General features: G+C 49.0%; 1 long non-coding RNA gene and 1 pseudogene across 1 annotated transcript; one reads left to right on the forward strand and one right to left on the reverse strand.

Moving 5' to 3' along the window:
- Positions 1-4327: 4327 nt before the first annotated feature.
- LOC140699708 (uncharacterized) lies at positions 4328-10218 on the reverse strand. The gene is made up of 2 exons (XR_012077952.1): positions 10163-10218; positions 4328-4982 (listed from the first exon to the last, which is right to left on the reverse strand). It is a non-coding gene; the product is annotated as an uncharacterized lncRNA (long non-coding RNA).
- LOC140699938 (small nucleolar RNA SNORA31) lies at positions 8296-8416 on the forward strand (annotated as a pseudogene).
- Positions 10219-15379: the final 5161 nt, after the last annotated feature.

The raw sequence follows: 15379 nt of genomic DNA on the forward strand, positions 1-15379 counted from the left end.
TGTCTCAACACGCTGTTTGGAAAGTCAAGATGTTCAGTGTAAACTTTGCCCCCCTCCCCTTTCTCCAGGGATTCTCAGATGTCGCCCTTTGCAGCCCCACCTCTCCATGTCTCTTTGGTGCTGAAATCGGAGGTCACATGACATCCCCATCAGAACAAGTTCCTGGCGTCGCTGTCCTATTGGAGAAGGCAGAGTTGGGGTGGCGTTGGCTCCGGAGTTGGCCCTGGTGTCGGTTTCTTCGTGGTACTATTTTTGGCAGATTTTTTTTAATCCTTGCTCTTTATCACAAGCCTGTTGGGCAAATGACAGCGGAATCGCAAGCTTGAATGGGCTTGTCTGACAGGCCAACTTTTACCCTGGGCTCTGCTTGCCTGACTTTTCAAAAGGAACTTTGAGCAGAGGATAGTAATTTCACACTGATTCCTCGCTGTAATTTGCTTTGGGGTTGAAGATGTAGCGTTTCAGTCGCCCTAGGTGAGTGGGGTAAGGAAGGAGGTGGGCCGGGCGGGTGTTGCTGTGAAGCAACAGCCCTCAAAACACTGACTGGCAGGCAAGGACTCTCTACCAGGTACAAACAAGTGCATTCAAAGGACTTCGTGATATATTACCAGCTCCAGCAGAAATAAAGGCCACTGGTAACGGAAGCTTCACAGTGAACATCTCCATTATTCAAGCACATATTAGAATATCTTGGTGGGGGGTGAGTAGGCAGAGCTCAATGGTAGAGCGCATGCTTAGCATGCCTGAGGTCCTGGGTTCAATCCCCAGCCTCTCCATTAAATAAGTAAATAAATAAAAATTATAAAAACACTACATCAAGCTTCACTATAAAAAACTTTTTTAATATATAAAAAAAACTTATGCCTCAGGCTGTTTTAAGTGGAGGAGTTGGGTTGGTTTTAGGCCAATGGCAAAGGTACTAGGATGGTTCTAGACATCCTAGTGAGGAGCAGATGGGGCGCAGCTGAGGATGCAGAATTCAGCTGGGATGAGGGTCCGCTGGCAGGTACAGGCCAAATGTAAGTGACATCCTCAGCTGATGAGAACTGGTGAGGCTGCGCTTGGAGCGCCCTCCTAGGAAAAGGACAGAGGCTCATGAAAAGGTCACCAGACATGGTGGCACCCAGTTTAGCAGCAGGAAGCAATGGCTTTTCCTGATTTACAATCTGCATCTCCCTCTCCCCCAAAGTGCCTCTCCTCACACTCACAATGGAAGCCACACTGCCTGATGTTTAATTATTCTTCCTGCAGATGGCTGCTAATGTTTCATGTTTCTTGCTCCCCTGGCCTGTATGTTGAGGTCAGGGACCAATATCCAGCCCTGTCTGCATGCCCTGAGGCTCTTTCCCAGGGCTCAGCACAAACCAAGACTCAGTAACTACTGGGAGCACATCAGAGCCTTAAGGCATCACTCAGAGGTGCTGGGGAGACAGCGAGGCAGGTGCTTCAAGGCGAACAAACCCCAGCTTGTTCTTGGTGGGATATCAGGATGCTGACAGTCTGTCCCACTCACATTCTGTGCCTTCCTGCCCGTGGCACCCTGTGCTGTGTCTGCCAGCCGAGCAGAACTGAATGCCTTGAGCCTCTGTGCCTTTGCAGAGGCTGTTCCCTCTGCCTGGCTGCCTTTCCCATGTTCTTCTATCTGTGGATTTGTCTGTTCAGCTCCAGGTCAACTCTCCCTTCTGGACAGAGCTGCCAGCATCTCGTGGGCAGAGCTGGTGACACTTCCACCTGTGGGTCCAGGGCACTTTCTGGGGGCCTGATACAGTGGCCCGGCTGGCGGGACCGCCCTCATGATGCTACTGCTGGGCTGGCAGGTCTGCCCTTCTGTGGGGCTGTGAGTGCCCCGAGGGCAGGACCACCTTCCTCCTCACCTCTCAGCACCAAGGTTGGCCCCCAGTAAAGGTTTACGGAATGAGTGTGTTTCCCGCCCTGGGCAGGTCATGGGGAAGGCAGGATCAGGGCCAAGTAGTAACGTGGGGACACAGCCATGGGGGCCCCACTGTGAGACTTGAGAACCGCTGCAGAGAAGGCAAAGCCCCGGGGCCCCTCCTGATGCGCTGCGGCCCTCAGGCTCCATCCTAGATGTCTGGGGACATGGTGCTGGTGTCCTGGAGCTCCAGCCTCCTCTTTTTTTTTCTTTTAAATTGTTTATTTATTTTTCAGTGGAGGGACTGGGGATTGAACCCAGGACCTCGAGCAGGACCTCGTGCTCGCCATGCGCCCTACCACTGAGCCGCCGCCCCGTAGTGCGGCGCTCTGCCCGGGACCGCAGCGCTGTTCTGCGTGAGCCCTGGGGCTGGGAGACACGGTAGCCAGCTTCTCAAGCGGCCTGAGCCAAAGAACCGGTCCCCGCATAAAACAGAAACCATCATCATCGTGATAAACATGGTGGGGCCCTTCAGGGAGCCCAGGCGAGCAGGGCTCTCCGTGACAGCATATGTTCGTCCAGAGAGAGGTCACTTACTGGTTCCTTCTGGGCCCAGAGAAGTGGCAGTCACCCATGGAGGGAACGTTCCAGAAGCGTCTGTGTCTGAGATGGAGCTCATTCACCTCGCCTCGGGGGAGAGGAGGGCAGCTCCCTGGCAGAAGGGAGCCAGCTCCCCCGGGGGACTCACAGACCCGCAGACTCACACAGCTGGAGAACCTGCACACTCCGAGTCTGGAAGGGAGCACGCAGGTCATCGGTGTCCAGCTCCCCTCAAGGTTAAGAATGAAAAATGAGTCCCAGTGAAAACAAAGACTTTCACTCACTGGCAGTTCCTAGTACGGAGCCCCGGGGGGATGCTAATCTGAGGACCAAATTGGAAACAACTCCGACCTGCCACCTGTGTTCATTTTGTGGTATTTCTTGCTGATGGAGGGGTTGATGTCGGGGTTTATCTGTCCACTCACCCCTCCATCCATCTAGTCCTGCCCCTGCCAAGGTAAGACATTAAGACATGAAGAGCACAGATCTTGCTTGTCCTCATTCCCTCCTCTCCTTCTTGTTTTCCTCTCCCCTCTAGGATGAAGATGAGTGTTACCTGGGGCCCAGCACATGCTGGGCTGTGGGAGAGAGGCCAGCTGCAGGGAGTGTCACGGTGGGGTTTTGGAAACTCTCCAAGTCCCTTAAACGCCGGTGGTCGACATCCCGCAGCCAGGATTGCTTGACAGAGCATGTGACAGGGGAGAGCTTAATGAAAGCACTCAAGATGTGAAAGGGCTCCCAATGCGCCTGTCCCTTGTCTTCACAGCATCTTCCAGCGTCAGAGCCAGGGGCGGGGCGGGGGCCACTGGATGGAGCTAAGGACAGAGATGTACGTGGACCACCACTGGAGCTGCTGGCTTCCCGTGGCCGGGAAGACGACGCACCTGGCTTCTGCTGGGCGTCCTGAGTTAAATATCCCAGCCGACTGTGAAAGGGGCTGGGTGGATCTGTGAGCAATAGCGATGTGGGTTTTTTACAGAAGCTAAAATACAGGGAATGAAATCTTGTGCTTCTGGCCACATAAGTGGGTCTCTGCACGAGGGCAAGGATTCAATTCATTACACAGGCAAAAACACCCCTAACCTCTGCGAACCCCTGTCTCCCCAGGGCAGGATGGGGAAAACGGGGGGAAAGCAGAAAGATTTGTTCCAAGCACCAGGTATTCGCCACCACACGAATCAGGAGCTCGGACTTGATGCCCCCCCACCCGCCTCGGCTGAGCCAGGGCAGCAACTCCAGAGCTTCCGACGGCTTCTCCCTGTGCGTGGTTTATTACACACTATCTGTACGGGGGCTGTTCCACCCTTAATGGCAGTCCTGAATCACTCTCTATTTCCCATCTTTGCCTGCAAAACAGCAACCCTGAGCTAGCGCGCCGCCATAAATACCGGGCCCCATAAAGCCACTGCCGTATAGATTCGCCTTTTTGTGCGTGTGTGTCTGATTCACTGGCGCTCTGGCAGCCTTCCAGGATCGAGGAGAGGGAAAAACCATCCTGAACATCCCAACAGCTTCAGTTTGATCTGCGGTACCGAGCGACTCATTTCCACTTCACAGGCTCTGCTGAGCTGGGCCACAGAAAGGCAAATCCCAGGCGAAGCAGGGGTGGGCGGGAGAGGAAGGAGGGTAGAGGAGAGGGAGGGAGGGCAGGAGCGAAGAGCAGCAAAGGGCCACATCTATTAAGCTGTTTTTCTTTTGGTGAAAAGAAGCACTTATCAGTGATTTCATATATCATGTGAGAGGTGGCTTCCTGCCAATTTCTAAGAATCCAAACAACCAACCCACTGACATCATCTGCTAAATATAGCTCTGCCTTTACTTTAGGTGAATAAATAATGTCGCTGGAAGGGAAGAGGCTCTCTTCGGTTACATGTTTATTGTGATCAGGCTGTCAAGCTTGTGTCATCCAAAGAATAATGTCCAAGGAGGAAGGGCGGGCAAAGAATCTTCAAACCCTTTCAGGAGGTCACTGTTGAAGACCCATTCCTGCTGCCTTCCCAGCTGCACCCGGCTCTGAGAGGGAGGTGGGGGATTCAGGAGTTGGGGGTCTTGGAAGCCCTGACAAGTAGGGGTGTGTGTGTGCTGCTTGTATGTCTGCTCTGCCCTCCAAACCAATAAGGAAAAGTGACTGGTCTCTCCGGGGCAAATGCACAGAATGAGGACATTCAAGACAGACACGGCCATGAGCTTTCCATGAGGCTGGGGTGGAGGTGAGCGGGGATCAGAGAGAGAGCAGGGTGGGGTCTGGAGTGAAGATGGCCAAGGCATCTCCCTGCATTCGGCAGGCCTTCGGGTAACGATGCTTATCCAACAGCGGCTGGAGATTCCACCCTCCAGAGCGTTGGCGTTTAGCATGCTGTGTTGAAGCCACAGGGAGAATTCAGACTTACAAGGAGACCGAGAGCTCTCTGCCTCCTCTCCCAGGACACGCTTCTCCCCGGCTCACTCCAAGGCTCCCATCGAGGAGGGGGCCATCCGACAGGGCTTGTAGGCACTTGGAGGAAGAGCAGCTCTAGGGAGAAGAAAGGCAAGAAAATTAGTGCGGGGAGATAAGGAGGCTGTGAGCAAAACAGCTACTGGAAAGTGCTGGCGCCCTACTAACATCTGCAAGGTTTCTCCTCACAGTCAGGGACACAATAGAGGTGGCTACTATGGAAACGGGTGTAAAAGCGCAGAGAAAGGAGAGGGCTGGGTGGAAAGAGGAAGGAGGAAAAGGCACACAACACTTTTAAGTCATCAAAGGGGAATACCACAGTCTTTCCATCTCCGAGAGGAACGTTGAATGCTACGAGCAGGGGAGGGGTCGGGGCTCTCAGACAGCGCAATCCCTTTCCCCCAGAAGCCTGGGTATTGAACCTGCTTTCCTGCGGTCAAGATCGTGGACCAGGAAAGCATCTCTAGGCTGCTCTAGTCTAACGTCCACAGCAGACTGCACACCCTGCTCTGTTTGGCCATGGCCTTCGGTAATGACCTTGGAGAGATCAGGTGATTTTTCCGTGTCGTGGTTTTATCACTGACCTTCCTCCAGGGAGGCGTGATGAAGCACTTTGTTCAAGGAAGAAGGGATAGTGCTGTTTAAGGCAGACACATGACGGAATGTCAAGAGCTCTGGGTGCAGCTGGGCAAGACGCGTGCTACCGCAGCCAGTGCCCCGAACGCATCCCAGAGAGCCAGGGAGGCAGAGGCCCAAGCTGTGTTCACACCTAACCAGCGTCACTTTGCTTCAATGTGGGTATTAATGAAATGAAAGTGTTTTCTCCGGCAGAGGGGTGTTTTAATGAGTCGTTCATTTTTCATCCCAGGACTTAGAAACACGGTGCAGCAGACATAGGTGCTCTCAATAGAAATAAGATGTGAGCCTCATATGTAACTTCCAATTTTCTAGTAGACACATTAAAAAGCTAACCAGGGACAGGTTAAATCAATTTTAATCTAGTTGATTTGACTCCAGTATACTCAAACTATGATCATTTCAATATAATCAATATAGAAGTTATTAATGAGATATTTTATCTTCCTTGTTTCCATACTGAGTCCTTGAAATCAGATGCATGTTTGACACTTAACAGTAAGAGATCTCAATGAGCCACGTCTCAGGGGCTCAATACCCCATGTGGCTAAAGACTACTGTATCAGACAGCACGGCTCTGTATTTTCCATTACAGATATAGAATTTTCCATTACAGATATATAAAGAAAGAACACAAAGAAGTGAAAATGGAAAGTGGGTCTATTTGGCTTAGGCCCTGATTCTCCCCACTTGCCTTGTCTCACCGTGGGAGCAATCATTACACCCACACACGCAGTTTGAACAGATAATCAACCTCAAATAGCTGTCTTTGCCCTTGAACAGTGGCCATCCTGTGGTTAGGATGAAGGAGAATTTCCGCCTAACAGCCTCAGCCTCTGGGCCAGTGAAATCAGACAGACCGAGTTCATGTCACGTCTCTGTCACTTTCTGAGACCGTTTCTTACTCTTTCTGAGTTGTCCTCAGTTGTGAAATGAAAACACTGTTTGTTGGGTCACAGGTTTGCTTTTCAGATTAAATAAGGTGAAGTCCAGCAGCAGGTCTACCATCAAACAGATGTCAGTGAGGGGAGCTCATGTCCCATTCTTCCTCAGCTCTGGTCTACCAGTCTGCCCTCGGATAGCGAATCTTCTCGAGGCCTCTGTGAATGAAGACACTGGAATCGTACACTTCTTCCCATGGTGGGAGACTGTTAGAGTAGAAACACGACTTTAAGGACTGGGATCAGCCTTCTCTCACTGATTCAGTTCAGGCTCGTAGCTGCATGTTTTCCCAGCACAGGAAGATACCAAGACTCAGTCAATCAGAAACAGCCCTTCTTTTGATGGCCATGGACCACATGGTTAAGATATTTTGAAAAGATAATTCAAATGCATCCTTTATTTAAAAAAAATTTTTTTGTTTTCTTTTGGGGGTGGGAGGTAATTAGGTTTATTTATTTATTTTAAATGGAGGTACTGGGGGTTGAACCCCAACCCTGTGCATGCTGAGCATGTGGTCTACCACCGAGCATATCCTGTGCCCTTAAAGGGGTCCTTTATGTTCTGAAGCTCTCAATACAGTAGCCATTAGCCACATGTGGCCATTTCATTCCATTGGTTAACTTGTTTTCTCAGTCACATGAGCCACGTCTCAGGGGCACAGCAGCTACATGCTGCCAGAGGCTGCCGGCCGGACAGTGCAGAGACACTGGGACGTCCCGTAGTCACAGAACGTTCTTTTGCACAGTGCCGCTCCAGGGCTTTCAGTCTTGTTTCAAAATGCAACCAACACAAAACCCAGAAGGGGCAGGACTTTGAGAGTAAGCAGGTTTAAGGTCAGATTGGATGAGTGTGAGCCCGACTTCACCCCTTTGGAGTTACATCGACTTTAAGTTCCTTAACCTTTCTGTGCCTCAGTTTAATCATCTAGAAAGTGGGGATAATATTAATTGAACTGAATTCATTGGGCTGTTGTGAAAACTAAGGAAGGGAAGCTAGATGAAGTGTTTACTACAGTGCCTGATGTGGTAAATTCTAAATAAATATTATGTACTATTATTAATTCTGCCCCATTAACTGTATCTAAAAATAAGAGAGGATTGGGTTCTTCTGAAAGGGGAAGTTGTCCTTGGTTAACTTAAGAAAACTTCTTAAGAGAGGTAATCCCTTGAGCTGTGATTCAAAGGAAGGTAGGGGTCTTCCATTCATTTGAAGCAACTACTCATAGACATTTCTTGAGCATTTACTATGTACAAGACACTGTTGCAGACACAAAGATGGCCCTTAGTCTAGGAGAGGAGAAAGATAGACCATGTTGTCGTGAGTAAAGGCAGTGAAGGGCTGATGCACAGCATGTCTGCTGAGCTAGAAAGGGACCCTAATCTCAGCTGGGAGGCCAAGGAGGCCATTGCAGAGGGCGCAGCCCCTGAGCAGACCCTTAGAAGGAAGGGCAGGACAGGCAGAAGGAGGCAGGCAGAGTGCAGGAGTCATCAAGTGGCGGCTGCAGCCCAACATCTCAGCCTCTGCATCCCCGGGGACAGTTACTCAGCCTCTTGCTAATGGGAAGATGGGCTCCAGCCTGCGCCTGGGTGCCCCCTGCATGGGCAGAGCCCCTCTGGAGTGAGGATGGCTCCCCCATCACCATGATTAAACCAATAGCCCTGACACCCCACTACAGAGGCAGAAAAACTGGGAGATCAGATCAAATTTAAGCACAAGGAATCAGGCAGCCAGCCCCAGTGTTATCCTGGCTGTTGTTCATTCTTTTAAGGTAGCAAGTTTAGCCCAGTGGCTCATCTAAAAAGGGCCCGTGTGTCTGCATCTACTGACAGACCTTAAGTAGTCTGCTGTTCTCTTGATTTGCACCAAGGATGAGAAAGAAAAATCCTTGTACTTTCTGTCTGGGTGGCAGCCCAGGTTGAATAGGGGCTACATCAACAAAAAACCAATAAACAAACAAAAAACAAAAATAAAACAAAACAAACAAAAAGCAAAAAACTCAAACAAAAACTTTTTAACAACTTTAACAACAACAAAAAAAAGCAGAAAAAATTAAAAATTAGAAACAAAAAAACAAAACAAAAATAAAAAATAAAAAGGGCCTGTGTGTCCCAGGGAAGGAAGTGCAGGGTGAGCCAGGAATTGGGGGTCAGGACGGGCCTGTCTGTCTTGAGGCCACAGGCAGATACCCCAGCCTTCTGCCTCCATCTGTATGTGGGTCCAGCACTGCCAGCCCAGTTGGAAATGAAAACCCAGAAGGGTGTGTTTCTGGTGACTGGGAATCCCTGAGAGGCCTTACAGGCCTGGGAAAGCAATGAGCCTGTGCAGTCCTGGTGGTCAGGAGGGAGGAGGCCAGACCAGCATTTCCACAGGCTTCTCCCGGCGTCTGGGGGCTCAGGCCTCCCCAAAGCCCGAAGGTTAGGTCATCGAGTTCCTAAATGGATGAAACATGTTGCTCCAGACCCACACTTACGCCTGAGGATGGAAACATTGGATTTCCCCTCAGGGCTTCTGATTCCTTCTCTGCTTTTCCTGTCCTGTCCAGCCGTTATCAGAGGAGGAAGAGGCCTTTCCCAGCAGACTTCTGTCTTCCCGTGGCCCTGCCTCTGCAGACCCCCGTTCTGAGCCTCACAGAGTGTGCCCGTCAGGAGAGGCCCGCAGGGCTGCCTAGGACCGTCCTTGGGACAAGGATGCACCAAATGCCCATCTATCCCCGGAAAGCCCTCAGCCTGGCCCAGCTGGGATGGCCAGTCTCCTGCCTCTGTCCAGAGCCGGCCTGGGCAGCGGCTGCATCAGGAGACGTGCAAGAGAGGAGGGGCCTTCCTCTCCCCACAAAGAGCTTTTTCTATTCTGGCAGCGAAGGAAAAGCTGAGCGTGGTTATTCCCCCCCCCGCCTCACCCGCTGACCAGAGCCGGAGCTGGTCAGGAGTCACAGACGCGGAGGGAAAACGTTTCACCTGCCCCGCTGCCCAGAGCTGCTCCAAGCCCAGCTGGGCCCCTGGCACCCTGGCCTGCTGGCAGCCACAGAGCATCTGTCCTGTCCTCCTCCACTGGGTCATCGGGACCCAGGAGGAGACGGCGGGAGAGGGGTGGGGTGTCGTGGCCTGATCCCCGCAGGTGTAGGCTGCGGTGTGCTGGGCAATGTTTAACAACGGGCTCTCTGAGGTGGGGGGTGAGCCCTGACTTGTATCATTCGCCAGTGTCTTTGGGGGAGATGCTTCATAGCTGGTTTCCAGCTCCTGATGTGATGTCACTGACCAGGGTCAGGGACAGATGTGCACAATGGGCTCCCGGGAGTTGTGCAAGCCAGGTGAGGGTCCTTGTGCTGGGCCTGTGAGGGATCCAGCCTGGCCCTGCTCAGAGCACTTGAGACAGACAGGCTCTCACTGCGTGCGAGGGTGAGGCTGAGTTAACTTACTCACTATGACGTTAAATGGTGAAATGAGATTTATCCGGAAGCAGGAGTTCTAAGTGATGAGATTGACTCTCAGGAAACAAATGGTCTAATTGGTTGTGGGTTTGGGTTTTTTTTCCTCACTGTTTTAAAAATTTATTTATCTATTTAATTTTTTGATGGAGGGACTGGGGATTGAGCCCAGGACCTCATGCATGCTAAGCACACACTCGCCCACTGAGCTACACACTACCCCCAATAAACGTTCTAATTGTGGCTGGTTTCAGACCTGTTCTGCAGTGATCTGAGGCAGAACACAAGCCATGTTCTCCTGCACAGTCACTGTGTGATACTCACTGAAAAACAAATACAAAGAGAAAGCAATTATTTTTCTTCACTATGAGAAAACTAACCTGTGGGTATAATCCAGAATCAATTATTAAACCACTTTTTGGTAAAACAGAACATGCAGTGAAGGCAAGGAGGGTTGTTCATTTCATTGAATAGTGAATAAAATGGCACCTGACCAATCTGATGAAGACAGTAAGTCAAACTTAAATGCTCTGGCATTTGACGTTGCTGAAACTACAAATTTTATTAAGCAGCTTTTTACATTTAAAATATGCAGAAAGCAAACAAAATTTAGTGGTGAAAGTAAAATTAAATATTTAATGACATAATTAAGTCTTATTAATGGTATGTTCCTTATTTTGCGGATTAAATATTCACACTGATTATCACCTTTCATCTTTATTACTTAAGCAATGTGTTTTTCATAATTATTTGTTGGATATTTTCATTAACATTTGATGAGTATTAATAGTTAAAATAAAAAACAGTTTTTATTTCAGTTGTAATGGCTTTACAGGGATAATACTATATAACTAAGTGTTTATAATGTGTTCTACTTGTTAATATTTAGATGACTGATTTTTGTTGCCACAGAGTGGAAATGTGGGTCCTTATGGGTGACAAAGGACAATCAACACTTTCTTCATTATTCTTTATTTATTTAATCTACTATTCTTAATGTAGCTTCACTGTGGGAGAAATATGAATGGCAAACTCACAACTAAAACTAATAGGTTGTGCTTGAGGTCTAATCTTATTCTTGTGTTAATAATGGCTTGCGTGTCTTTTAGAGACATCCTAATTTGTTTTCCATTTTTGCCTCACTTCCCTCACCGTTTTGGTGCATCAGAGGTTACACAGCTCCATGGCATTTAAGGCTTAGTATCTGGTGGCTTCACAGATATTTCTCTTCTGGGACAAATGACCAGGGTTTTCCATCCTGGACAATGTGAAGTGAATGCATATGGTTCTGCTAACTTTCCATTCAGACAGCAATCGTGGAGAACAAACAGGAACAGGTCCAATCAACGTGCGGGCATAAAATGCATATGGCAGCCACATTGCTGTCGGCAGCACAGAAAGCTGGCCACCTCCGAGGCAGCCCCGGAGCTGTGCCTTCTCCACCTGAGGCTTCTTCCCAAACCTTCAGTGCATTTTCCCTGAGGATGACCGGCAGGAAGATAACGGCGATGCAGTCTGGTCTCCCTGCAGTCGCATTTCAAACAGTTCTGATCCAGATCCCTGCTCAGCCTTCTGTGTCGGGTGAGAGCAGGCATCCGAGTGCAGATGGAGGCTGCTAATCAGAACAGGATGCCCTTTGGCTTCCCTCGGAAAGCTTTTTCCTCTTGGGCAGAAGGCATCTGCATTTTTAAAGCCACAGCCTGTTCGAAAGAGCCCTGCACCACGAAAATGTACAGGAGTGAGGATGCTTCCTAGCCATTAACAACCTATAGGAAATTTATCACTTAAGCTTACAAGAGCCCCATGCGTTTCAGTGGCAACTACGATTTATTGAGAACCTACCTTCTGATGTGCCATTTCTGACTCTCATGAAAGCCCCATTTTAGGGACAAACGGAAGCTGGGTGTGCAGGTTGGGCACTCTAAAGTCTCACCGGTGGTGATGGGCACAGCTGGGATTCAAACCCAGGTCTTTCAGGCTCAAAATCCCGGGGTCTTCTCATCACCAATTGATATCACCTCCCTCATCAGTTATTCCTCTACACGGTTATAGAGGACACAAGCTCCAGATGAATCTCATTGTTAAGAAAAGCTGAAAACACACACAGGCACAGGCAGAAGGACTAGGTTCCCCTTGCCCATGAAGCTGGTGCCTGAACCTCTGCGCAGAAGATGGGTTGGGTGTGATCACGCCCCATTGTGGCCCTGGTTGGGAAATCCGATGCTCTGTTCACAGACTTCTCTCCCGGAGCACTTTTCTCTCTGGCCAAGCTGTCCTCACGTGCAATGAGAAGGGGCCAGCATTAAGTGTCTGTGGGTTCCCCAGCTCCCAACAAACAGCTGTCCTGGAATATCTGGGGGGGAGGGTAAAGCTCAACTGGTGGAGCGCATGCTCAGCACCCAAGAGGTCCTGGGTTCAATCCCCAGTACCTCCTTCAAGCAGAAATCAGTGCATTCTCTTAATAATGGACATTTGGGTTAGCTCAAGTGTGGGTTATTATGAATAAATGTTTTTGTATATATATGCATGCATCTTTTTTATAAATACTGAGAGGAGATCTATTGGGTAGATACGTGCTAAATACATCATTTTGAAAGAGACTTCCTGAGGTATAATTTACATACCATAAATCCACTCGTTTAAACAACAAAACTCTTCAGTTTTCATGTGTGTAAATGTGCAGTGTTGTGTCTCCCTCACAATCCCATTTTAGAACATTTCTATCACAGGAATAAAAGATTTCTCAATCCACACTTTTATCATCTTAGTTTGACACAGTCAGTCTCTCTTTCTCTGTTGAAATGCTTCCGTGATATAGATTCCAGTTCAATACATTCTACCATTTTTAGAATTGTTTTTGTGGTCGTTTTCTGTATTTTTATGAACTCATTGACCTTTCATTCTGTGACTCCACTGATGGTTTCTACTTTCCTTCCAAACTCATTAGCATTAGTTTGACTCAGGAATCCAGTCTTGATCCAGTTTTCTCAGCCACTCATCTCCTTGCTGACCTCATCCAGGCTTGTGGCATCCATGACATCTGGACTGTCATAACTTGAAATTCATTTTTTCATTCCAAACCTTTCCATACATTCTAGATTTATGCCCAGCCAGCTGTCTCCACAACATCTCCATGTGGACATCTAACAAGCCAAAAGCAGATTAACCATCTCCTCTGAACCTGCTCTCCCTCATTCTCCCCTTTTTGTGACAGTAACTCCATCCTGACAGGAGCTCAAGCCCCAGTTTTGAGGTCTTTCTTGACTTCTCCCCTCTCTCCGCCTCATCTCCTCCCCGTAAGCAAAGCCTTCATGTTCAATTTCAGACTATGTCCCTCGTTGGCCCCCTCCTATTCTACCTGATCAGAGCTGCCACCACCTCTTGACTGGATGGCTGAAGCTGCCACTAACCACGCTCCTTCCGGGGCCCTCACTCCTGTAGGCTGTTCTCCACCCAGCATCAGAGGATCCAGTCAGGTCACTGCTCAGCTCCTTCTGCCCACAGCTTTCCATTCCTCACAGATGAAGCCAACATGCACACAGCACCCATGAGTCCTACATCATCTGTCAGGTGGTTACCTCTACAGCCTGGCCAGGCCGCACTCTGCTGCAGCCTCACAGGCCTCCTTGCAGCTCCTTGATTGTGACGGGGTGCTCCTGCCCCAGGGCCTGGCATTAGCTCTTCCCTCTGCCTTGAATCCTCCCTGGACACACACATGGTGGTCTCCCTCCTTCCTTCAGGTCTGAGCTCAAATGCCTGCTTGTCAGTAAGATCTCCTTGGATCCCTTGTAGTGATCACCCAGTAAGAACAATGATGACAGCCCCATGCATCAGCATCCGTCCCACCTCCCTGCCTCATTTCCCTTCAAAGTTTTCTTACTGTTTCCTATGTAAAGTGCAGTCTTTTGTGAATTGTCGAATTCTTAATTGAATTGAATGTTTCATGAAGGAAGGTTTTAAACCAATCTGTTACTTCTTTATCCCAAAGGTAACACTCATTACATGGTAGGTGCAGTATGAATGCAAATGTAAGAATGACTGAATTGCATGAGAATCATAAATATATTTCATTTTATATTAATAAACCTATGAATTTTTCCAAATCTGCATGTGGACATATATGTCAGCATAGTCCATTCACTCTTTAGTCTGCTGATGGAAAATTAATTTCTTCAAGAACTTCTTGGGAACTAACTCTAGGCTTAAGAAAATTTCATAGAAAACAGTAGAGGAAAAGCTAAAAAATAAATACTTAATACAGACTGAAACGTGGCCACTGGTGGTGCAATTTCACCGAATGGAATTTGGAGGAAGTGTAGCCCCGGGGAAGAGTCATAATCTGCCACTGTGTCCCCCTCCGAGTGTGAGGAAGGTCGCATGTCCATGGAGGTGTACGTGACCAGTCTGGGAGGTCGCAGGTCTGGAAGGCTTGTCAGTACCTGCTTCTGCTCCTCCAGACCTGGCCTCATGCAGATTGACAATCAAGTTCAGTCCTTGGGAGTTTCCTGGGAGTGTCTGACTTTTCCTGGGACGTGACTAGGAGAATGAAGCCAGCAGGTTCTCTCTTCTGTGGAAGGCAGAGCTGGGGTGTGGGTGTCACCCAAGGACATTTTTCTCTATAGAACAAAACTCAGGTTATGAATGAAGAATCATAGAGGAAAATGAGCCAGTCATTCATTGTATAAGATGCCACAGATTATACTCCTGCCATTTGGGGCAGGATCCGATGCTGGTTCTGGTCTCATGGGCCTCCAGTTCTTCCCTGGATTTGCCTCTTCTCTCCCAGTCATGCATTTGGCTCTTCTTGGCTGTGTCCTGGGGAGGGTTCTCGGTCAGGACCATTTCTTCTTTTGTGGCCAGAGGCAGAACCCAGGGTACTCCAAAGTACCGGCTGTGTTAATTGTCCCTCCGTTCATATCCCTTTGGAGGACCAGGCAGAGATTCTCAGGTTCACATTCCCCACAGAATGCCTGGAGGATGACCTTCCTGGGACGTGTTGCTAGGCCTGGAATGTCATGGAAGGGAACAGCTTGATGGTCTTCTCCTGGGCCATTGATCCTGATGGCAAAGAACTTTCCAAAGACATTGGGAGCACAGAGCCCACTGAAAGCCCTGCTCATATTAGGTGGTAGCAGTGGAGTCTGTAAAAATAAATGTACGTAATTTATTTATAGCATTGAGTGTAAAGAAAGTTATCACTGAATCACAGAATCAAAGATGTGGAATGGAGTTTAGCCCACTCGGTTGCACATAAAGACATCAAGTGCCTCTCATGAAGACACTAAGCAATGCACCAGACAGTCAACGACACTGGAGGGTGGCTGTTACCTGACTGACACAGCCCACAAAGCCCCCACTCCCTGAGGGATGGTAGGATGAAGAGCGCTATGAACACTCAGCCTGGATCTGGGTGAAACCCCTTGACCAGGGATCCTAGTCCAGAGGAGACAGCCCGACACAGAGCTTAGCATCA

Source organism: Vicugna pacos, chromosome 11, assembly GCF_048564905.1.
Source record: "Vicugna pacos chromosome 11, VicPac4, whole genome shotgun sequence".
Classification (NCBI taxonomy): Eukaryota; Metazoa; Chordata; class Mammalia; order Artiodactyla; family Camelidae; genus Vicugna; species Vicugna pacos.